The following is a 25662-nucleotide window of genomic DNA, read 5'->3' as shown; positions in this document are numbered from 1 at the left end:
CAGTTTTCAGCTCCAAAATTTTTACTTGATTCTTTGTAGTCATTTCAATCTTTTCATTAAATTTATCTGACAGAATTCTGAATTCCTTCTCTGTGTTATCTTGGATTTCACTGGGCTTCCTCAAAACAGCTATTTTGAATTCTCTCTCTGAAAAGTCACGTATTTCTGCCCGCCTGGGATTGGCCCCTGGTGCCTTTTTTAGTTCCTGTGGTGGGTAATGTTTTCTGTGGATAGTCTTGATGCTTGTAGATGTTCACTGATGTCTGGGAATTAAAGAATTAGGTATTTATTGTAGTCCTGGCAGTCAGGGCCTGTTTGTACCCATCCTTCTTGGGAAGGCTTTCTAAGTATTCAGACAGACTTGAGTGTTGTGATGTAAGCCTTTGGTCATTGCAGCCATATCTGCATTAAGGAGGACCCCAATCCCAGTAACACTGTGGCTGTTGCAGACTTGTATAGACCTTAGTGGTCTTGGGTAAGATCCATGAGAATCCTCTGGATTATCAGTCAGTGACTCTTATTCTTTTCCCTTACTCACCCCCAAACAAACAGAGTCTGTCTCTCTGTGCTGAGCTGCCTGAAGCTGGGGGTGTGCTGACACAAGCACCCCCTGTGGCCAGCACCACTGCTAGTGCACTGAATCAGACCCAAAGCTAGCAGAGAACTGGGTCTCACCTCAGGCCTATGGTGACCACCGCCTGGTTCACTCAAGGCCCAAAAGCTCTACAAGCATCAGGTGGTAAATACTGCCAGGCTTATGTCCTTCTGCTTAGGGCAATGAGTTCTCCCTGGTCTTGGGAGAGTCCAGAGATGCCACCTGGGAGCCAAGGTCTGGTGTCAGGAACCTTACAAATCTACCCGGTTTTCTATTCTACTATGGCTGAGCTGGCCCCCAAGCCATGAGACAAAGTCCTTAGTCTTCCCTCTCCATTACTTAAAGAGAGGAGGCTCTCCCTGTGGCCCCCACCACCCCAGGCCTGTGGTGAGTACTGGCTGGCTACTGCCAATGTTCTATCAAAGCCTAAGAGCTCTTCAGTCAGTTTATGGTGAATGCTGCCAGCCATGAGTCTCTCCCTTTAGGGCAGTGGGCTTCTCTCTGGCCCAGGGAAGGTCCAGAAATGCCATCCAGGCATCAAGACCTGGAATCAGGGACAGCAGGAACCTACTTGTCACTCTATCCCAGTGAGGCTAAGCTGGTATCCAAGCTCCAAGATGAAGTCTCCTTTACTCTTCCCTCTTTTTTCCTCAAGCAAAATAAGTCTTTTCCTGTAGCCACCACAGCTGGGAATATGCTGGGTCACACCTGAAGCCAGCATGGCTCTGAGTCTCACCTGAGGCCCGTGGTGAGTCCTGCCTGGCTACCACTACTGATTATTCAGGGCCCTAGGGCTCTTTAGTCAGCAGGTGATTAATCCTGCCAGAACTAGGACATTCCCTTCAAGGTAGTGAGTTCCATTCTGGCCGAGGGTGTGTCCGGAAATGTCATCCCAGAGCTACGGCCTGAAGTAGGGGCCTCAGGACTCTGTCTGGTGCCCTATTCTACTATGACCGAGCTGGTATCCAAGTTGGAAGACAGTCCTTTTCACTGTCTCCTCTCCTGTCCTCAGACAGAAGAAAAGTGTCTCTCCTGGACCTGTGAGCTGTGCTGCCTGGAGTTGGGGGAAGGGTGACACAAGCACTCCCTTGGCTACCCTAGCTGGTGTCTCACCAAGTCACATGCACCCTAAGCCCACTGCCTCCAAGCCCAGCACAACACCAGGACTTTCCCAGGAATTGCAGTTCTTGTGGCCCAGATTGCCTTTTAAGTTTATTTCAGGACCCCAGAGCACTTTAGCCCATGGTGGTGGGGCTTGCCAGAACTCAGGCTTTGACTGCTACGATTAACAACTTGCCTCTGGCTAGGGCTGGTCTAAATGTTCACTCCATGTGCACTGGCTGAATTCTGTCCCATGTTGCTTTCTGCTGTGACAGGGCAGCACTGGGTTCCAATGCAAAGTCCCACAGTCACTTTGCTCTCCCTCCCCCAAGCACACAAGATTCTCTCTCCGTGCCATGTGGCTGCTGATAGGGGTTGTGTGATGTAGGTGATTCAAAATTCTCTTTCTTACCCTCTTCAGTGCCTCTTTCTTTGATATAAATTTAAAACTAGACACTGTAATTGCTCACCTGACTTTTGATTCTCGTAAAGGTGGTTTTTTTGTATGTGGATAGTTGTTTAACTTGTTTTTCCTGCAGGGGGATCTCCAGAGGGTTCTATTTAACCATATTTGTCTGCCTCATCCCCTATATTACCTATTAGTTTTGCTGGTTCCATCTCATGGCATCTTTTCTTCTTGTGTGCCTGATTATCTTTAATCATGTGACTTATCCTGTTATCAAACTATTATTTTTAGAAATAATTTGAGACCCAGGAAGAGCTTGTCTTTCTCTAAGGAGTATTTTTAAAAATATTTAGGTAGATTATGATAGTATGGGGGAGAGCTAGCAATTTGAATTCATCTTAATCCTAGTTCAGGGCTTGATATTTTCTCTGTTACCCAGATAGCTTGAAGGTGTTATACAGTCCATGGAAAGACTTGTTTCTTTTGAGTTTATTCTCTTTTCTAAGATGCAAACATTCAGGGTGCAAAATGGGAGGTTGTTTTCTAAGATCCTCACTCTCTATTGCCTTCGATTGTGATCTTTGCACTTTGTCCTTTAAGCCATCTCCAAAGCATAACTCTGTCTTTCAGTTATCACTTCCAGATTGATAAATGTCCACAGGACAAAAGCAGTGCCAACTGTGGGGCTCACCTTCCTGGATTCCTGTCTTCTTCCTAGATCTTGGCCCGGTAAGTTTTATAATGTCTTGTTGGTTCTCCGATGCTTAAAGAAATTAAAAAACATTTCACCACTTCTTTTTATCTGTCTTCAGTGGAAGGGTTGGTCTGAATAACCTAGTCCATCATTCAAAGCCCAGTTGGCTTTCCTTAAGGTTTTGCTAGATGGTTTTGTATTTCTAAACAATATATCATTCAGGTTCCTTTTCTGTGCTTATAAAAACTTTTTATATGGCATGTGTTTTTCAGTATCACCCCTGTTGATGTGTGTGGCTTTAGTTCATTTATTTTTGCCAATGTATAGAATTTCATTGTATAAATAGATCAAACTTTATTTATTAATTGTCCTATCAGTGGGTATTTGGGTTATTTTCAATTTATTTGCTATTATGAACAAGGCTACTATTGAATTCATAACATTCAGTGAAAATATTTTAAAAGAGAGCTTAGTAAATTAAGAGATATATCATGTTCATGGATAAAGAGATACCACACTGCAAACATGTCTGTTTTCCTCAATTGATTTATAGATTCAATTTATATATATATATATATATATATATATATATATATATCAACTTCAGCGTGCTTATTCCCATGGAGAGTCCATTGCTCATTAGGCACCATGCTGCTCTAGAGACACATGGAAAAATAGAAGATGGTCTCTGACTTCCACAAAATAGTTGTTTTAAATATCGCTTTATCTTCCACCTCTTCTTTGCTCGAAGTAATAACTTCTTTTAATTGAGAAAAAGAAGGCCAAATTAAGTAAATACTTTTAACTTTAAGTAGGTGTTATGCTATGAAGTACAAAGTATGAAGTATGTTCTAAATATTCTAAATCTAGAACACTTTCACCTAGGACATGTTCTGAGAATCACATTCCCGGGTGATAGCAAATAGTCACGAATAAAATTAGGGAGAGGAATACAGGGCACACAGATGTTACTTGCGTTATTTTCCTTTATAATTATTCTTTAGTATTTACTCAATATTTAACAGAAACAATTTTAAAAAATGTTTTATAATAGAGGGGAAAATGTGTTAGAGGCTTATGTTGCAATTCTTAGTTTGGATGGTAAGCTCATGAGTATTTGTTTTATATGCATACACATTATATAAACACACACACACGCAATCACATCTATACTTCCATATGTATCAAATGTTACAAAATACATCATTAAAAGTGTCAGAAACAGATCACCCCTCCACCTTTATCCCCAAACCCATACATAGTGGATTCACTCCTCCCCAGTCCTGTATCTCAGTGCACTCCACCCAACCCCCTCAGCCCCATACCCCAGTGTGCCCCAGCCCTGTCCCAGCCTCCACTGTGTGTCCTTCCTCCCCTCACAACTGCCCCTCAGCTGATTTCTCCTGTGCAGCACAGACTCCCTGGAGAATGCAGATTGGTTTCAAGGGTGAAGACAAGCTGCCTGCTAGGGGTAGCAGTGGACAGCAAGAAGCTGTGCCCCCGGGCAAGAAGCCACAGTAGCAGCTCGCCTAAGAGCATAAGCAGTTCTTTCTCCCACTGGGTTCACAATGGCCTGGGGATAGCCCATTGCCTAGACTAGTGCTCAGCAGGGACTGCAAACTCAGGATTGGACTGCCACACAGATCATGGCCCAGCTGGTGTCTGAGGAGGACGTGGACAAGGATGTGCTTCTCACCCAGCTGCTGAAGTCCAACGAGTCCATCAATGCCTTCTGCCGCTTCCTGGCAGAATGAGACTTTCGAGCTTGGGCCTCCAGGTCACCCTCCTTCTCAAAGCTTGACTCAGTCAATAACAGAGAGGGAGGCGAGTCTTTAATGAACTTGAAGATTATCAATCTGAAAATCTTAATTAAGAAATTCATCCTCTTGAGTGGGGTGGGTTCAGGGAGATCAGGAAAACAAGTGAGAGAAGGCTTTTGCTTCAGAGTCAAGTTACATGGCCTTTGTGTTGGCCTTTGTGCTTTGCCCTTGGTTGCCATAGATAAGGCCCAATAAGCTTGGGTCAGGGGCCTAGGCCCTCTTGATCCAGCCTACAGGCTGGGTCAAAGGCTAATGACAATTATGTGACTTTTACCAGGTATCTAGCTTGGTGGTGTGCTCACTGCATCCTGGGAAACTTCAATGCCATTTTAGGCCCTGCTCTGCTTTGTGGATAGCAGCTGCCTTCCTAGATGCTCCTGGTCCTTCTTCCTGAGACTCAGGTCTGAGTCCAGGCTGCTTTCTTCTTCTCTTGGACAACCACCACCTTCTCTAGTCCTTGATGTTCCCTTCTCTAAATACTGGCTATGAAATGAATGAGTCTCCAAACCTTTTTCTAAGATACTTGCCCAGTTCCCTTTTGTTTCATTTTTATTTTACTAAGGCAGGACCATTCTGGTGAGATGCTCTCTCCTCTCATATCTGGTTCAAGGGTTCCCCACTGACTTGGCTGAGCCTTTCTTGGAACTGGTCTGCAGTCTGAAACTCTTCCTAGCCAACCGTCCTTCCTGTCCTCTCTCCCTCCATGGTGTCAGTACTGCATCATTGTCTGAGGCTCTCTTCACCTTTTTCTGTATCTTCTCCTAACAACTGTCTTTCATTTCATTTCTAATCCCATTTTTTTTGAGTCGGAGTCTCACTCTGTCATCCAGCTAGAGTGCAGTGATGCAATCTCTGCTCACTGCAAGCTCCACCTCCCGGATTCCAGTGATTCTCCTGCTCCAGCTTCCTGAGTAGCTGTGATTACAGGCACGTGCCACCATGCCTGGCTAATTTTTGTATTTTTAGTTGAGACAGGGTTTCACCATGTTGACCAGGCTGGTTTTAGACTCCTGACCTCAGGTGATCTGCCCACCTCAGCCTCCCAAAGTGCTGGGATTACAGGCGTGAGCCACCTTGCCCGGCCTCGAATCTCAGCTTGATGTCTCCTTCTCGGTGAGCCTGAATTGATGAACTAATGTGGCCTTTCCTTTTTAGCACACAGGCCTGTAGAAGCAACACAAGCTGGATCAAAATATTCCTTCTGAAATGTGGGTTTCTGACATACTTCACAGAGGGGCATACACATCCTCATGAGTACAAGCGGAGATATCCTCTCCTGGGGATTTTATTATACCTCCTTATGTATCTGGGACTCAAAACTGTCTGTCAGCCTCTGATCAGAGATCTGGAGACTAGAAGCCAGTGCTGGAATTGGAGCCAGCTGCAGGTGTGGGAAGAAGCCCAGGAAGGTGGAGCTCCATGTCTAGGGCAGGAAGACCTGATGAGAGGAAGGTGGAATATATGGGTAGACAGGCAGAGGAATACAGCGACCTGGGAGATGGCTGAGGTGAGGGGTCTAACAAACTGCACTCTTATCCTCAGGTATAAGGCCAAACCCAAGACTAATCCCTGAAGGCAGGAACAGAGCCAACACCTGATCTCAGAGGAGCTGGACCATAACTGGGAAAAACTGGACAGGATGCTGGCCACATTGGCTCAGTGGTGCATCATGTGTCCTTATGTGCTAGGGCAGGACTTCTTGAAGTCCTACTGATTGGGAACAAGGTTAGAATCAGAGTCTCGGGTAGAAAGAATTTGAGAGTGAGGTCAGGTGGAAAGGGGATGGTGGGGGGCTCAGGAAAAGAGAGGTTCCTTCATGAGTGGAGAAGGGTGGGAAGCTCCTTAGGTACCTGTCTGTTCTGTGAGCCACGCAAAAGGCTGCAGCGATGCTGTGTGCTGTCTTCCTGGAGGGCACTTAGGAAGAACACTGGGCAGGCTAAATTTGGGGTACATCTTACTTTGTGACAATCGCTAGCCTGAGCTCTGCATTTTCATGGGCGTGACAGGCATATATGAACATTTCCCAAAGTGCAGCAATTGGATAGGTCAGCTCTTTAGCAGCACCATGAGCTGAAGAAGCTTTGAAAGACCCTGACAGATGCTGGAAGTTCCTGCTAATGCCACTAATGGAAAATGTGGACATTTGAGAGCTGACTGCTCTCTTTAGCCTTTAATTCCAATTTCCTTTCCAAATCTATCTTCAACCCAAATTGCTACAAAGGGGAAAACTGACATGCTCAACCTCTTCCTGGGCTCAGGCTTAACAAAGGCATAAACAGTTAAAAAATCTCTACAGAGGGAAGGAGGAGTAGCCAAGCTTTTCGTAATGCAGATGCTGCAATATCAATTCCCAAATGCACTGAGATGGCTAGCAAGTGGCAGAGCTGATGTAGAAACGGGACAAATTCTAGGAAGCACATGGGTGCCAGTGGCAGGCAGTGAAGCCAACAGCCACAGTAGGCCAGACAGCAGGGAAGTAGGAGGCTGAGAGTTCAAGAGGAACCATATCAAATGCTGTTTCTCAGGTTTGCCCCTTTGAAACATTCTCCCTAGTGCCAGTTAAATATTCAGATTCCCAGGTCTCTCTCAAGACTTGCTGCTTTGGAATATCCAGATGATGGCCCTAGAATGTTTTTAACAAGCATGTTTAGGAAACACTGGTACAGAAGAAAGTGAATCCTAAATCAGAAGATTTGACTGGTTAACTGAATCATCTGTTGGCCCTCTGATGAAAATGTTTGCTTGGATTTGTGTCTCATGGTTTCTACCCCTGCTATGATCTCAGACTCTGTGCTAATGTGGAAACATTACTTTGATGCACACATAGAATGTTATAACTCAAAGGACTATTTCAAAGGCTAGGGAAGGAGGCAGCAGGCACTAACTACTTTCTAGATACTCTGTTGGGCATTTTTACATGCAATATCTCATTTATTTCTTGTAGCAACCTCAGGCAGGTAACTTTTTTTTTCTTTTACACGGGAGGAAAGTGAGGATATCATACGCTAAGTTACTTGTCCCAAATCATGCCTTCACAAGGGTCAGAGCTAAAGATTTATTTGAATGCTTTTTGTTTGACATTAAAGCTCTTCACCTTTCTACCTAAATATATTGCCTTTGATATCATTGAGACTTCATTTTGGGGAGAAGGAAATGGAGGCACAGAGGCACAAAGTGACTTGTAGAAAGCTACACAGAGAGTTCTGGTGGGTGCGGGATGGGATCCTAGGACCCCTAGGTCTTGTTCTGGTGCTCTTTCTTCCAAGCCAAGAGCTCATCCCGGTGGAAGGGCATCTGCAGAGGCTTGTACTTTGGACCTGTTATGCACTTCTTGGATAGCTTCACAGACCAAACTCAAGCTCATGTCTCTCTGCCAAGAACTTAGGCTTTTATGCTATCCACCTTGTGTTTACCATTTCCCAATACATGAGAATAAGAAAACTACATTAAAGCAAATGTTTATAAGAGTCAAATCTCTTAGATGAGATTTTTTAAAAAAGTTTCTATTGAAATAGTTTTAATAGTTGCCTGTGAAAACATACCTTTACTCATTCATAAAGCAAAATGGGAAGATTGCCAGGCGGGGGTAGGGAATGTGGTAAGGTGAACCACATGTGACAAACAACTCAATTGGCAGCAGGTAGCTCACTATTGAGTAGGCCGTGTTCTTTGACCTGATGCCCAGCAGCCTAGGACATCAGAGGGAGCATGAACCTGCACATACCTCTCCCTCATCACCCCTACCCCACAACTGCAGTGTTCTGGGAATACATGCTGACCTTTCTTCTTTCTATACTTTCTCTTGTGAACTCTCTTCTGCCAGGGATACTCTCCCTGATTTTCTCTGTAATTAATTCTCATTCCTTCTCTAAAGCCATAGTTCAATTTCTGCCTACTTTGTGAGCATTTTTTTTACCCTCACATGGTGATAGCTGCTCTCCCAGTCAGATACAGTGCTTGGCATCTCTCATACTCCTTAAATGCTTCCTTGTTTTGTATTGACTTCCATTTTGGTCTTAGCTACAGGATAAGGCTTTCCTTAAGGGAAGGGAATTTTGTTTTTCTCATCTTGTCTTCTCTCAGTGCCTAGCACAGTACTTCAGCCGTTAAGGAACACACAATGAATCTCCTAACATGGGGCCCAGCATAATAAAACACTTCCATGATCTTCAACTACCTAATTTCTGAGTCTTCTTACTGAAGAATCTTATGGTTACTTGGGCTCTCAACTTCTCTCCTTTCTCGGGCTGTGCTTGTGGGAGAACCTTTTTACCTCCTGGTCATTTTCGATCACATATCTTGGTGCTTGGGAATAAAGAAATCCTGTTTCTTTCTTGGTCAAGATCTATCTGTAAGTCTGGAAGAGCAACTCTTATCCTCTGTTGACTTCAGGGGCTGGGACTTGGTTTACATTGGGGCTGAAGGATAACTGCATTTCTGTACCTGAAGCAGCCTTCAGGACCCACATTGGTTGTGAAACTGGTTGGTTGAGGAGGACTTAAAGACAATAGAATGAAGCCCCATGGTGGAGGGAACAGGGGGGATCTTCCTCAGCTCTGCCTCCCATGAAGACATCAGAAACCTGAATGGAGTCCTCAGACAGAATGTTGCTATAGGCTGTGAAAAACTTTAGGAGAAGTTTGGGAGTGGGCTAGGATGAGAAGAAATGGCACTAGAAGTGTTTTTTTCAGAGAAGTAGAAGTTTGGGGCAACCAAAGCTAGAGACTAAGTAGTTGGAGAATTGCTAATTCTTAGAGTGAAAAGCAGTGAAATTTAGTTTGGATTCTAGTGACTTTCAAAGAGACTCACTAGGACCCAGACAGACAAAGCTTGACCTTCCAAGTGACTGAGAGAACTAATGAAAGTGCTTTTGGCTTTGGACTAGAGAGTGACCTGGGAAGGGAAAATACCATATGAGGCTGGGCCCTGAACACTGAACTCACGTAAAGTAGTTTTACGTGCAGTAATTTTGTAACCAAGGTACAAAGAAGCGTGTGGACTGACTCTTTATCTAATTTGCCAGTCTCTGTCTTTTAATTGGACCATTTAGCCCATTTACATTTAAGGTTAATATTTTTATGTGTGAACTTGATCCTGTCATTATGATGTTAGCTGGTTATTCTGCTCGTTAGTTGATGCAGTTTCTTCCTAGCATAGATGGTCTTTACATTTTGGCATGTTTTTGCAATGGCCGGTACCGGTTGTTCCTTTCCATGTTTAGTGCTTCCTTCAGGAGCTCTTGTAAAGCAGGCCTGGTGGTGACAAAATCACTAAGCATTTGCTTGTCTGTAAAGGATTTTATTTCTCCTTCACTTACGAAACTTAGTTTGGCTGGATATGAAATTCTGGGTTGAAATTCTTTTCTTTAAGAATGTTGACTATTGGCCCCCACTCTCTTCTGGCTTGTAGAGTTTCTGCCGAGAGACCTGCTGTTAGTCTGATGGGCTTCCCTTTGCGGGTAACGTGACCTTTCTCTCTGGCTGCCCTTAACATTTTTTCCTTCATTTCAACTTTGGTGAATCTGACAATTGTGTGTCTTGGAGTTGCTCTTCTCGAGGAGTATCTTTATGGTATTCTCTGTATTTCTGGAATTTGAATGTTGGCCTGCCCTGCTAGGTTGGGGAAGTTCTCCTGGATAATATCCTGCAGAGTGTTTTCCAGCTTGGTTCCATTCTCCCTGTCACTTTCAGGCACACCAATCAGACGTAGATTTGGTCTTTTCACATAATCCCATATTTCTTGGAGGCTTTGTTCATTTCTTCTTACTCTTTTTTCTCTGAACTTCTCTTCTTGCTTCATTTCATTCATTTGATCTTCAATCTCTGATACTCTTTCTTCCAGTTGATCGAGTCGGTTACTGAAGCTCGTGCACATGTCACAACCAGTTCTTGTGTCATGGTTTTCATCTTTATCAGGTCGTTTATGGACTTCTCTGCATTGGTTATTCTAGTTATCCATTCGTCAAATCTTTTTTCAAGGTTTTTAGTTTCTTTGCGCTGGGTTCGTAGTTCCTCCTTTAGCTCTGAGAAGTTTGATCAACTGAAGCCTTCTTCTCTCAACTCGTCAAAGTCATTCTCTGTCCAGCTTTGTTCCATTGCTGGTGAGGAGCTGCGTTAGTTTGCTGTATTCAGGAGACCCATCTCATGTGCAGAGACACACATAGGATCAAAATAAAGGGATGGAGGAAGATCTACCAAGCAAATGGAAAACAAAAAAAGGCAGGGGTTGCAATCCTAGTCTCTGATAAAACAGACTTTAAACCAACAAAGATCAAAAGAGACAAAGAAGGCCATTACATAATGGTAAAGGGATCAATTCAACAAGAAGAGCTAACTATCATAAATATGTGTGCACCCAATACAGGAGCACCCAGATTCATAAAGCAAGTCCTTAGAGACTTACAAAGAGACTGAGACTCCCACACAATAATAATGGGAGACTTTAACACTGCACTGTCAACATTAGACAGATCAACGAGACAGAAAGTTAACAAGGATATCCAGGAATTGAACTCAACTCTGCACCAAGCAGACCTAATAGACATCTACAGAACTCTCCAGCCCAAATCAACAGAATATACATTCTTCTCAGCACCACATCATACTTACTCCAAAATTGATCACATAGTTGGAAGTAAAGCACTCCTCAGCAAATGTAAAAGAACAGAAATTATAACAAACTGTCTCTCAGACCACAGTGCAATCAAACTAGAACTTAGGACTAAGAAATTCAATCAAAACTGCTCAACTACATGGAAACTAAACAACCTGCTCCTGAATGACTACTGGGTACATAACGAAATGAAGGCAGAAATAAAGATGTTCTTTGAAACCAATGAGAACAAAGATACAACATACCGGAATCTCTGGGACACATTTAAAGCAGTGTGTAGAGGAAAATTTATAGCACTAAATGCCCACAAGAGAAAGCAGGAAAGATCTAAAATTGACACCCTAACTTCACAATTAAAAGAACTAGAGAAGCAAGAGCAAACACATTCGAAAGCTAGCAGAAGGCAAGAAATAACTAATATCAGAGCAGAACTGAAGGAGATAGAGACACAAAAAACCCTTCAAAAAATCAATGAATCCAGGAGGTGGTTTTTTGAAAAGATCAACAAAATTGATAGACCACTAGCAAGACTAATAAAGAAGAAAAGAGAAAAATCAAAGAGACACAATAAAAAATGATAAAGGGGATATCACCACTGACCCATCAGAAATACAAACTACCATCAGAGAATACTATAAACACCTCTATGCAAATAAACTAACAAACCTAGAAGAAATGGATAAATTCCTGGACACATACACTCTCCCAAGACTAAACCAGGAAGAAGTTGAATCCCTGCATAGCAGGCTCTGAAATTGAGCCAATAATTAATAGCCTACCAACCAAAAAAAGTCCAGGACCAGACGGATTCACAGCTGAATTCTACCAGAGGTACAAGGATGAGGTGGTACCATTCCTTCTGAAACTATTCCAATCAATAGAAAAAGAGGGAATCCTCCCTAATTCATTTTATGAGGCCAACATCATCCTGATACCAAAGCCTGGCAGAGACACAACAAAAAAAGAGAATTTTAGGCCAATATCCCTGATGAACATTGATGCAAAAATCCTCAATAAAATACTAGCAAACTGAATCCAGCAGCACATCAAAAAGCTTATCCACCATGATCAAGTGGGCTTCATCCCTGGGATGCAAGGCTGGTTCAACATACACAAATCAATAAACATAATTCAGCATATAAACAGAACCATAGACAAAAACCACATGATTATCTCAATAGACGGAGAAAAGGCCTTTGACAAAATTCAACAGCCCTTCATGCTAAAAACTCTCAATAAATTCGGTACTGATGGAACATATCTCAAAATAATAAGAGCTATTTATGACAAACCCACAGCCAATATCATACTGAATGGGAAAAAACTGGAAGCATTCCCCTTAAAAACTGGCACAAGACAGGGATGCCCTCTCTCACCACTCCTATTCAACATAGTGTTAGAAGTTCTGGCCAGGGCAATCAGGCAAGAGAAAGAAATAAAGGGTATTCAATTAGGAAAAGAAGAAGTCAAATTGTCCCTGTTTGCAGATGACATGATTGTATATTTAGAAAACCCCATCGTCTCAGCCGAAAATCTCCTCAAGCTGATAAGTAACTTCAGCAAAGTCCCGTGATACAAAATCAATGTGCAAAAATCACAGGCATTCTTATATACCAGTAACAGACAAACAGAGAGCCAAATCATGAATGAACTCCCATTCACAACTGCTTCAAAGAGAATAAAATACCTAGGAATCTAACTTACAAGGGATATGACCTCTTCAAGGAGAACCACAAACCACTGCTCAATGAAATAAAAGAGGACACAAACAAATGGAAGAACATTCCATGTTCGTGGATAGGAAGAATCAATGTCATGAAAATGGCCATACTGGCCAAGGTAATTATAGATTCAATGCCATCCCCATTAAGCTACCAATGACTTTCTTCACAGAATTGGAAAAAACTACTTTAAAGGTCATATGGAACCAAAAGAGTCCACATTGCCAAGACAATCCTAAGCCAAAAGAACAAAGCCGGAGGCATCCCGCTACCTGACTTCGAACTATACTACAAGGCTACAGTGACCAAAACAACATGGTACTGGTACCAAAACAGAGATATAGACCAATGGAACAGAACAGAGCCCTCAGAAATAATACCACACATCTACAACCATCTGATCTTTGACAAACCTGACAAAAACAAGAAATGGGGAAAGGATTTCCTATTTAATAAATGGTGCTGGTAAAACTGGTTAGCCATAAGTAGAAAGCTGAAACTGGATCCCTTCCTTACTCCTAATACAAAAATTAATTCAAGATGGATTAGAGACTTAAATGTTAGACCTAATACCATAAAAACCCCAGAAGAAAACCTAGGGAATACCATTCAGGACATAGGCATGGGCAAGGACTTCATGTCTAAAACACCAAAAGCAATGGCAACAAAAGCCAAAATTGACAAATGGGATCTAATTAAACTAAAGAGCTTCTGCACAGCAAAAGAAACTATCATCAGAGTGAACAGGCAACTTACAGAATGGAAGAAAATTTTTGCAATCTACTCATCTGACAAAGGGCTAATATCCAGAACCTACAAAGAACTCAAACAAATTTACAAGAAAAAAACAACCCCATCAAAAAGTGGGTAAAGGATATGAACAGACACTTCTCAAAAGGAGACATTCATACAGCCAACAGACACATGAAAAAATGCTCATCATCACTGGCCATCAGAGAAATGCAAATCAAAACCACAATGAGATACCATCTCATACCAGTTAGAATGGCAGTCATTAAAAAGTCAGGAAACAACAGGTGCTGGAGAGGATGTGGAGAAATTGGAAGACTTTTACACCGTTGGTGGGACTGTAAACTAGTTCAACCATTTTGGAAAACTGTGGCGATTCCTCAAGGGTCTAGAACTAGAAATACCATTTGACCCAGCCATCCCACTACTGGGTCCTGTTGTGGGGTGGGGGAAGAGGGGAGGGATAACATTAGGAGATATACCTAATGTAAATGATGAGTTAATGGGTGCAGCACACCAACATGGCACATGTATACATATGTAATGAACCTGCATGTTGTGCACAGGTACCCTAGAACATAAAGTATATATATATATATATATATATATATATATAAAAGAAGCGTGTGGACCAAACAGCTGATTGCTGGAAGGGACACAATAAAGGAAGAAGAACTAAGGGAGAAAAGACCTGCCACTCTTACTTAGCAAACAGTGACAATTTCACATCCTCCTTTCCTATATGGATGCTTTTTCCTTCTTTCTTTTGCCTCATCGCTCTGGCAAGGACTTTCAATACTATATTGAATAGAAGTGATGAGAATGGGCATCTCATATCAGCCTGTTCTTGCATTGCTATAAAGAAATACTTGAGACTGGGTACATAATATAGAAAAGAGGTTTAATTGGCTCACAGTTTTATACAAGAAACAAGATGCTAGCATCTGGTCAGCTTCTGAGGAGGCCTTAGGATACTTACAATCATGGCAGAAGGCAAAGGGGGTGCTGGCACATCACGTGGCTGGAGCAGGAGCAAGAGAGATGAGAGAGGTGCTACACACTTTTAAGCAATCAGATATGACAAAAACTTACTCTCTATCATGAGAACAGAACCAAGGCGATAGAGCTAAACCATTCATGAGAAATTTGCCTCCATGATCCAATCATCTCCTATCAGGTCCCACCTCCAATATTGGGGATTACAATTCAACATGAGATTTGGGTGAGGACAGAGATCCAAACCATATCAGCATCCTTGCTCCAGATCTTAGAGGAAAGACGTTCAAGTTTTCACTATTGAGTATAATGTTTGCTGTGGGTTTGCCATATATGGCCTTTAATGTGTTGAAGTCTGTTCCTTCTACACCTGGTGTGGATGACAGTTTATCATGAAAGGATGTCAAAATTTGTCAAATGCTTTTTCTGTATCAAATGATATGATCATATGGTTTTTGTCCTTCATTCTGTTAATGTGATGTATCACATTTATTGATTTGCATATGTTGAACCATCCTTGCATCCCAGAGGTAAATTCCACTTAATCATGGTAGATGATCCTTTTAGTGTGTCATTGAATTCTTTTTGCTAGTATTTTATTGGGAATTTTTGCATCTGTGTTCATCAGGGATATTGGCCTATAATTTTCTATTCTTGTAGTATCCTTGTCTGGCTTTGGTATCAAGGTAATACTGGCTTCATAAAAAGAGTTTTGAGGTATTTCTTCTCTTTTGATGTTTTTGTAAGAGTTTGAGAAGAATTGGTATTAAGTCTTGAAATGTCTAGCAGAATTCAGCAGTGAAACCATCAAGTCCTTGGGTTTTCTTTCATGGGAGACTTTTTATTAGTGATTCAATATTTGTATTCACTGGGCTTGTTGCATTTTCTGTTTCTTCATGATTCAGTCTTGGTAGTTTGTATGTGTCTAGGAATTTATCCATTTCTGTAGATTGTCCAATTTGTTGGCATAAAATTATTTACATAGTCTCTTATGCTTCTTTGCATTTCTGTGATATCAGTTGTAATGTCTCCTTTTTCATTTCTGATTTTATATATTTGAGTCTTTTCTCTGTTTTTCATAGTCTAGTTATAGATTTGTTGATTTTGTTTATCTTTTCAAAATCCAACTCTCAGTTTGTTGATTTTTTCCTGTGTTCCTCTCTTATGTATTTCTGCTCAAATCTGCATCATTTTCTTTCTTCTGCTAACTTTGTGCTTAGTTTGTTTTTATTTTTCTAGTTCCTTGAGGAGTAAAGTTGGTTTTTTTTTGATATTTTTCTTCTTTTAGATGTAGGTATTTATTGCTATAAACTCTTCTATTAGACCAGCTTTTGTTGCATTCCATAAGTTTTGGTATGTTGTATTTTTATTTTCATTTGTCTCAGATATTTTTAGATTTTCATTTTAATTTCTTCATTGATCCATGGGCTATTCAGGAGTATGTTGTTTAATTTCCATGTAGTTGTTAATTTTCTAAAATTCCTCCTGCTGTTGATTTCTAGTTTCACTTATTGTGTTTGGAAAATATACTTGATATTGTTTCAATCTTCTTAAATTTTCTAAGGCATGTTTTGTGCTGTAACATATCTTAGAGAATGTGCTATATCTTAGAGAATGTGCACTGGAGAAGAATGTGTGTTCTGTGACTGTTGAATGTAATGTTCTGTATATATCTGTTAGGCCCATGTGGTCTAAAGTGCAGTTCAAGTCTGATGTTTCCTTACTAATTTTTTTTTTTTTTTTGGGAGGGAGTTTCACTCTTGTTGCCCAGGCTGGAGTGCAATGGCATGATCTCAGCTCACTGCAACCTCTGCCTGTGGGTTCAAGCAATTCTCCTACCTCAACCTGTCAAGTAGTTGGGATTACAGGCATGCACCACCATGCCTGGATAATTTTGTATTTTTAGCAGAGGTGAATTTTCACCATGTTGGTCAGGCTGATCTCGAACTCCTGACCACTCCTGACCTCAGATGATCCACAAGCCTTGGCCTCCCAAAGTGTTGGGATTACAGGTGTGAGCCACTGTGCCTAGCCTCCTTATTAATTTTTTGTCTGAATAATCTAGTCGTTGTTGAAAGTAGGGTATTGAAGTCCCCAAATATTATTGTATTGCAATCTATCTCTCCCTTCAGATCCTTTAATATTTGTGTTATATATTTAAGAGCTCTGATGATAGGTACATATGTATTTACAATTGTCATATCCTCTTGATATACTGACCCTTTTGTCATTATATAATGTCATTATATAATTTGTCAGATGTAAGTAGAGCTACCCCTGCTGTCTTTTGGTTTTCATTTGCATGGACTGTCTTTTTTCATTCCTTCACTTTCAGTCCATATGTATCTTTAAAAGTGAGATAAGTTTCTTATAGGCAGCATATAATTGGGTCTGGTGCTTTTTTCTTTATATTCATTCAGTCACTCAATATCTTTTTGTGGGAGAATTTAATTCATTTACATCCAAGGTAATTATTGATAGGTAAGGACTTACTACTGCAATTTTGTTAATTGGTTTCTGGTTGTTTTGTAGATACTTTATTTTATTCTTCCTCTTTTGCTGTCTTCCTTTGTGGTTTGATGATTTTCTGTAGTTGTATGCTTTCAATCTTTTGTATGTTTGTTTTGTGCTTCTAAATGTTTCTGTTTGTTACTATGAAGCTTACATAGAACATCTTATAATCTGTTTCAAGCTGATCATAGCTTAACTGTAATTGTATACAACAAATCTACAGTTTTATCCCCCAATTTTATGTTTTTGATATCAAACATAACATCATTTTGTAATGTGTTTCCTTGACAATTTATTTTAGCTATAGTTATTATTGTTTTGTCTTTCAGCCCATATACTAGGAATAAAATTGTTTTTATCACCATTATTACAATCCTGGAGTATTTTAAATATGGCTCTGTTTTACTTATACCATTGAATTTTGTGCTTTTGTGTGTTTTATGTTATCAGTTAGAGGTCTTTTGTTTCAGCTTAAAGAACTCCCCTTAGCAATTTCTGCAAGGCAGGTCTAATGGTGGTAAACTCTCTTAGCTTTTGCTTGGGAAGGTTTTATTTCTTCCTCATTTGGATAAAAGAAAAGCTTTGCTCTGTCAGTTATTCTTGTTTGGCAGCTTTTTCCCTCAGCAGTTTGAATATATCATCCCACTCTCTCTTGATCTGTAGGATTTCTGCTGAGGAAACTGCTGATAGTTGTATTAGCACTTCTTTAGATGTGATATATTTCTTATCTCTTGCTGCTCTCACAATTTTTTCTTTACCTTTGGTTTCTGATAATTTGATTATTGTGTGTCTTGGTGAACTCCTCTTTGATTTGAATTTGATTGGAGACCTCTGCACTTGGTGTACCTGGATGTTGGCATCTATCCCCAGATTAGGGAAAATTTCAGCAATTATTTCCTTAATATGCTTTCTGGCCCCTTTTTTCTTTGTTTGTCTTCTGCAATTCCTCTTACATGAATACTGGATCTCTCAGTGGTGTTTCATAATTCCTGTACTTTCTTCATTCTTTTACCTTTTTTGTTCCTCTGCCTGGATAATGTCAAATGTTCTGTTTCTGTCTTTGAGCTCATGCTTCTTTCTTCTGCTTGATTGAGTCTGCTGTTGACTCTTTTCTATTGAAGTTTTTAGTTCAGTCATTGTATTTTCATTTCTAGAATTTCTATTTTGTTCTTTTATATTGTTTCTATTTCTTTATCTCACTTTGTGTATTGTTTTCCAAATTTCATTTAATTTTCTATCGGTATATTCTTGTAGTTCACTAAATTCTTTGAGAAAATTGTTCTGAATTTTTTGTCAGTGATTTCATAGATCTCCATTTCTTTAGGGTCTATTATTAGAGCCTTATTAGTTTGATCATGAAAGTGTCATGATTCCCTGATTATTTTTAATCCTTATGTCCTCTGCTTATTTGAGGAGACAGCCCCTTTTTAGCCTTTACAGGTGTTCTTTGGCAGGGATGGGCCATCACTGTTTAGTCTAGCCTGTGATTCTGGGAGGACTAGCTGGTAATGACCCCTGGAAGTCAAAGCTGTTTGTGAGTTCTTTAGTTTGCTGGGTCACTGCTTTTGCTCTGATGTTGGGTGGGGCTCCTGCCTGGGCTTTGCTGTCTGGAAGATCACTGGCTGGGTTCTGAAATCAAGTGGAGCTGCTGGCTGGGTACTGTGATGGCCTCTGGTCAGGCCGGCTATCGGATGTATTCCCTGGCTGGGTGATTCCACTATTTGGGATCTGTATTTGGACAGTGCTGCAGGCAGGGCTCTGAGGTTTTGTGTTATTGCTGCTAGAGATAAGTTGAACCAGAGTCTATGCTCCTTATAAGTGCACAGTTGTGGATTGCCTCCCTGTTAGGTTGGAGCTGTGGGGTGGATTTTTGGCTGAGTTGACTTGCTATTTGACCTCTCAGGTCAAGCAGGTCTATTCTCTATGCTTCTCCAAAATGCACAGAGGTGAGTCTTCCTGCCTGAAAGGCTTGTTGGGTGAGCTTTTTGACTGAATGGAGCTATTGCTTGACTTACTGAGTCAAACAGATCTAACTCCTATATTTCTTTGAAATGGATGAAGATGAGCATCTCACTGTCTGGGCGGAGTTGTTGGGGTGGGTTTGGAAATTGAGCATTGAGACTAGTCATCTATGAACTCAAGCTAGGTTGAACTTCCCACCATGCTTCTGAAAATGACCAGCTCAGCTTTGTGGGTGAGCTATGAAGTTGGCTGGTGTCTTCAATTGAGCACCACAGTTGGCAGAAACATAGAAGTAACATTAAGATCTACACACTGGTCACTGTGATCTATGTCTCTTTCTTTATTTCTATGGACCCTAGGAAGTGTAGTCTTGCTGTTACCCCCAGTGTTTTCCATGAAGTGAGACAGAGTGGGACTCCTGGAAGTATCTCAGAATGCTAGAGAGAAACTGAATGATTGCCTCTGGTTCTTTTTTACTCCTGTATAAGCCGTGGATCCAGGGAATCCTCTCCATCTGGCATTGTGCTGACTTGGGTGAGGGCGAGGGGCAGTATAGTTGAAGTGAAACTATTCTTCTTTCTCTTCAAATGTGGTTTTCATTCAGTTCTGCAGACACCATGGTTGTCTCAGTCTTGTTTCCAAGTGTTGGAGTTTTTAAAAAGCTGTCTTCTCTGAATAGTTGCTAGTTGAACTTTCTGTGGGGAGGAGTGGAGGCTGAGACTTTCTATTTCTCCATCTTTCTGCTGTTCAGTCTTTCTTACATTGCCTCTCTTACTTATACAGACAGAAAGTCTCCCAAATACCAGGTCACATTATCTCAGGGCTTTCAGATTCTTGTCTGTGGGTGTGAAGCATGAGACCAGGTTGGGCATGTGTTGAAACAAGATGGGTTCCATTTCAGTCAGTCTCATACATGCTTCTTCTTGGGGGATGCCCACATTGAAGGGTTTAATCTGGGACCGTCTAGTTATGTTACATACCACCCTTTCCTATATATAATCTATTGCTCTAAATCATGTGAAATTGTCAATCTAGGTTTGAAGGGCAGGATCAAGAGATTTCCCCATAGTTAGATGAAACAACAACAACAACAAAAAGCGCGCGTGCGCGCACACACACACACACACACACACACACACACACAACAAAATACCTTTAAAGTGGTTGGAACCTGCTTGTGCTTTCTTTTCGTAATAATATCTGGAAGAGCCTAGCGCTTGTCTCAGACCCCACTGTGCTCTGTGAGGGAGCCCTCTGCTCAGAGGACAGTCATATTATTCCGGTGGGCTTTCCACTAGCTTTGGGATAATGAAAGAGGGATCTATAGTTATCCCTGTAAGTGGTGAGTGAAGGTAGATTTAGTGATGGTAATGATAAGTGGATGGATGGGATTGCCTTATTGATTTATTGATATGAGATATAGATGTGTTTATGAAAAGTTGGCTCAGAAGCAAACATTAGGGATTAGGAATACTTTCCTGTTAATCTTCATAATTAAACTAAAGATGATTTTACCAGTGGGACATTTTAACCCTAGAATAATACAAATTAGACTTTCCAAAAGCAACCCCTTAAAATATCAGATAAGTGAAGGGAAAAATATGTTTTAATAAGACATCAATGAAAACCAGAAGTCACAACCAATCCATTCAATGATGAATGGAACATGTTGTATTAAAAACTGGGTTCCCTTGTGTCACTATGTTACCAGACTTCCAGTGGCTTAATGGTGCCTTTGTTGGCAACCTGGAGAATGTGGTTAAGAGGACTAATTTGACCTGCAGAATCTAAGGAAATTTGACTGTCATGGTTGTGCATGTTGGCACTGTGGAAGAAGGCATTGGGGCATCTCAAGTCTGGTTCCAGGGCTTAATAGTAATCAAATATACAAAGGTAAACCTCTCTCCCTATGTCTCTCAGGTTATCTGCCTTTCATAATATGCAGGAGAGCTATGATGGAGAGAGGTAAGTCCTTAGTCATGATGAGTCTCCAAAAGTGACCTTTGATGACAATTATGAGTGTCTGTGAGGGAAGATTTACACATTAATCACATGAGCCTTGAGTTTGTACTGGCCATGCAGCATTTGAAAACCTCCTCCTTGGCCTGAGCTCCTGGTTACTTGGTCCCAAGAAAAGTGTTCTCTGAAACAACCAAGCATCACCAGAGAGGGTGAATGTCAGTACAGCATGGCATCCATTTTGGAGTTTTTATCTTCCTCATCTTTTTATCAGGAATATAGAAGCAGTACAATTATAATATGCAGGCACTCCTCACTTTTCATGGTTCCAATATGCATGAATTTCTACTAGCTAAATGTCTGTTATCATGGTATATTACCTGTAATTGCATAAAGTATAAACTTTGCTGCTAGCAATTCAGTTCACAAATAACTACCTAAATAACAGATGCACATCATGATCAGTGACCAATCACATCACTTTTTTCAAAGTAAGCTTATAATTGTTCCCTGAGCTCCTGTTACGTAGTTCAGACACAGACAGCAAAGCTCTCTATAGTTGTATCGCCTCCTTGACTCTCAGTGATATATCCATGTGGTATTTTAAAAAATGGAAAATTGAAAGATGGAATTGGCCAACAAAGATGAAAATCCAGAAAAGAAAGAAGAGGTGATAACACTGGAAATTGAATTTAAATTGAACATAAATAGAATTGTAAAGGAAATGATTGTGGAGATGTTGACACTGCCATTGTTTGCAAGACTCTACATATGAGTCTTACTGATACAGGAGATAAGAATAAATTATTTAGACAGATAGTGAAGGTAAAATAGTCCTCAGCAGGGCTTCTCTTTTTAACAAAAAACATCCTCCAAAATCATTTTTTTCTAACAAAGATCAGCCTGAAAAATTGAGCTGCAAACATAGATAAGCAAGCTGGAAGTTTGCACGTGTGTATGCTGGAATATGTGCCAATAGAAAAGGGCTACCTGGAGGCCAGACATATTCAACATGGAGGTTCCATCTTCCCTTTTTTTGTTACCACATGTACAGTAAAAAAACAGGCAACATGGTGCTGGCCAGGCAGAAGACCCATCTGCATAATCAAAGATTAGGGTGGGGGCAGCCAGCTTTTCGTGCCCTATGCAAATGGCACACCTAGCCCTAACCAGTTTTTCACACCTTATGCAAATGGCACACCTAATCCAACCCATTTTTTGTGCCCTATATAAATAAGACACTGCCTCCTCACCACACATCTTTAAAACCTGCATTTAGCCACAGATCTGATGACCCATATTTTGGGACTCCTCTCTGCTTCATAGAGCTTTTCTCTTTCTTTTGCCTATTAAACTTCTGCTCTTAACCTCACTCCCTGTGTGTCTGCATCCTTGATGTCCTTGGCATAAGACAGCGAACCTTGGGTATCACCCCAGACAATGAGGCTGCTTAATTGTGGGAGCCCATCTGTGACCCAAGGTAGATTCATCAGAAGAGTGAGTATAGAAGTGGACCCCAACTCTTTACATTCATTTTGAGGCCTTCTGTCCTCCATTTAAAAACCAAACCAAACACTGTGCCCCCATCAGCCATTTAAAAAATGGTTAGGATGGCTGCCAGCTTTCCAAGACTCAGGGGACAGGGTTGCTGGGGAGAACTTGTGAATCACCCAGTGCCCTGAGGGTGCTGGGAATGTTGACCCTGTTTTGAACCAGTTTCCTTTCATGGAGAGCCAAGCTGTTGCATGGGGCTGGAAGAGGTCCAGAAGCAACTGATTGTTCCTGGCCAGGACCACGCCCTTGTGTTACCCAAAAGCTTCTAGACTAACCTCAGCCTCTGATAGCTCTATGGGCATTGGCAACAGGATCTCTAAACTTTTCCTATGACAATTTTCCTTCTTTCTTGTCAACTGCCATGTCTCCTATCCACTCTGTATGCAATGCTGTGGGAATTTCTACAGTTCAGGGAAATAATCCTGTTAGGCAAGATCAGGAAATAACTGTAGTAACTGGGAATGTAGCTCAAAGGATTGCTCTTTTGTAATTTTCTAGGAGCAGACGGTTTCCTCCCCTCCACCCATGAACGTCTCTCTCCCCGCTCCAGCAAGCACATGATATTTCAAGGCCTACAGCGCCACCTAGTGGAATAGCAGTCCTCTCCACGAGGCACATTGTCATCCCTTTGCTAAAACACTCCCAATTCTCCTCCCTTTTTCTACCCCTCTGTTAGAGACCAGGCTTTACGCCCCATCTGTGAATGGGAAAACTCAACAACGAGGAGAAAAATGTCATCCAAAACCAAATTTGAGCCCCAATACTGTCTCATCAGCAGGAAAACCACCACTGAGTCCCCACATTCTTTTAAGTCACCTCTTCTGCCTCCAATTAAAATGGTACTTCAATAGTAAGAGAATTTTTATGTATGGAAGTTAACCAGAACCAATGAATAAGAATAAACACTCCAATCCAGTCCAGGCCATAATAGCAGAATGTAGAGCTCAACCCAGTACACTCCCTCCATTAAGGGGCCTTGCCCAAATCCAATTGTTATGTAGTCTTTCCTGAGATCCATCTATTGGGGAGCCATGCAGATCACATAAGTGTAAGAAGTCAAAGGGAAATCACCAACGGAGGGACTAGAGGTGCATGGGTAAGCGCGACTAACTCCATCTCTTAGTTCCTCCGGATCTGTGGCTGAGGGTCACACTTGCGTCCACGGGTGGCACTTTTAACGGATGCCAGGATTCAGAGAACCAAGGAGGGAAAACAGTTGGGAGGACATCCCTGCTGTCTTCCCTTCCACCCTGGACCATTCTAAAAGAAGGAGGGGAATGAGGGACGCCTTGTCTCCTGTATCTTTCTAGCCATCTTCAGTCTGCACCCCTCTAGAGTACATTCTGAAACAGTGAGACTATTTTGATCCTGAAACTTTGCTTTTGCTCAAGGACATGTCCTTCTTTTTTTTTTTTTTTTTGAGATGGAGTCTCACTCTGTCGCCCAGGCTGGAGTGCAGTGGCCGGATCTCAGCTCACTGCAAGCTCCGCCTCCCAGGTTTATGCCATTCTCCTGCCTCCGCCTCCCGAGTAGCTGGGACTACATACAGGCACCCGCCACCTCGCCCAGCTAGTTTTTTGTATTTTTTTTTTTTAGTAGAGACAGGGTTTCACTGTGTTAGCCAGGATAGTCTCGATCTCCTGACCTCGTGATCTGCCCATCTCGGCCTCCCAAAGTGCTGGGATTACAGGCTTGAGCCACCGCGCCCGGCCGGACATGTCCTTCTTAATAGACCTTTGAAGGCATTGTGCAATTGACTCAGCTCTTAGCAGTCATATTGACTCAGCTCTTAGCAGTCATATCATGCAGGCCCAAAGGGAATGATTCCTCAAAACTAGAGAAGCAACTTCTGGGGGAATTACCTGAGACAGCTATTGGATGTCCCAGACCTTCTTGTCCTCCTTATTTGGAGCCCCCTGCAATCACACCATCAGCTCCTCCAGCTCCACCATCTCCAAAACTCTCCACTCCTCCAGCTTCACTCTTACCCCTACAAGACATGCTCAGTGGAGGTGATGCCACTAGGGTTCAAGTTCCCTTCCCATTGCAGGACCTTAGGCAAATAAAGGGAGGCTTATGCAGATTTTCTGATGACCCCAATAGGTATATAGAAGCTTTCCAAAATTTAACTCAGGTGTTTGACTCTCATGGTGGGATGTTATGCTGCTCCTAAGCCAAACCCTAACCACAGCTAATAACCAGGCAGCTCTGCAGGCAGCAGATAAATTCAGAGATGAGCAATGTGTCTTCTGTAGTGGGACCAAAAGGAAAAGAGAAAATAGGGAAAAATGAAGAAATGGGGAATCACCATTCCCAATAGGAAGAGAGGCAGTAACTCTTGACAACTCTGATTGGAACCCCAGTGATGCCACAGATGAATGGGAGAGAAAACCCTTTTTGATGTGCATATTGGAGGGCCTACAAGGAACTAGGGCCAAATCTCTTAATTAATCTAAACTGTCCATGATAGACCAGAAGCCAGATGAGAATCACTTGGCCTTTATGGACAGGCTGAGAGAGGTGCTAATAAAACACACACCCTTATCCCCTGATTCAGTTGAGGGACAGATAATACTAAAGTACAAGTTTATTACACAGGCATCTCCCAATATTAGAAGGAAACTGCAGAAGCAGGCTTTAGGAACAGATAGCACCTTGGAAAACCTCCTGAGGGTGGCCACCTCAGTCTTTTATAATAGGGACCAGGAGGAGGCCCAGGAGAAAGAGAGGAAACACAAAAGAAGGACAAAGACTTGAGTAGCTGCTTTGCAGGCTTGCAAGGTCCAGGATCCCTGAGGTGCATCGCTAGTTGCTACTAGTGTGGCAAGTCAGGTCACTTTAAGAAGGAGTGCCCAGGGAGCAAGAAGAAGCCACCTCAACCCTGTCCAACGTGTGGCAGGGACACTGGAGATTAGACTGCCTTGGAGATGGAAGTCACTGGGTTCAGAGCCAGTCTCACAGATAGTCTAAAAGGACTGATA

General features: G+C 41.8%; 1 long non-coding RNA gene across 2 annotated transcripts in view; it reads left to right on the top strand.

Moving 5' to 3' along the window:
- LOC105479693 (uncharacterized) overlaps positions 1 to 25662 on the top strand; it is a 91860-nt gene that overhangs the window by 61103 nt on the left and 5095 nt on the right. The window contains exon 5 of one of the 2 annotated variants that reach the window (XR_011611586.1): positions 2733 to 3088. The exons of the other annotated variant lie outside the window; for it this stretch is intronic. This is a non-coding gene — a long non-coding RNA (uncharacterized lncRNA). Of the gene's footprint in view, positions 1 to 2732; positions 3089 to 25662 lie in introns of those variants that run through there. 2 annotated transcript variants of the gene reach the window in all.

The sequence above is a fragment of the Macaca nemestrina genome, chromosome 13 (genome assembly GCF_043159975.1).
Source record: "Macaca nemestrina isolate mMacNem1 chromosome 13, mMacNem.hap1, whole genome shotgun sequence".
Taxonomy (NCBI): Eukaryota; Metazoa; Chordata; class Mammalia; order Primates; family Cercopithecidae; genus Macaca; species Macaca nemestrina.
Note: the sequence above shows the minus strand (reverse complement) of the source record. Positions and strands in the feature narration are given on the sequence as shown.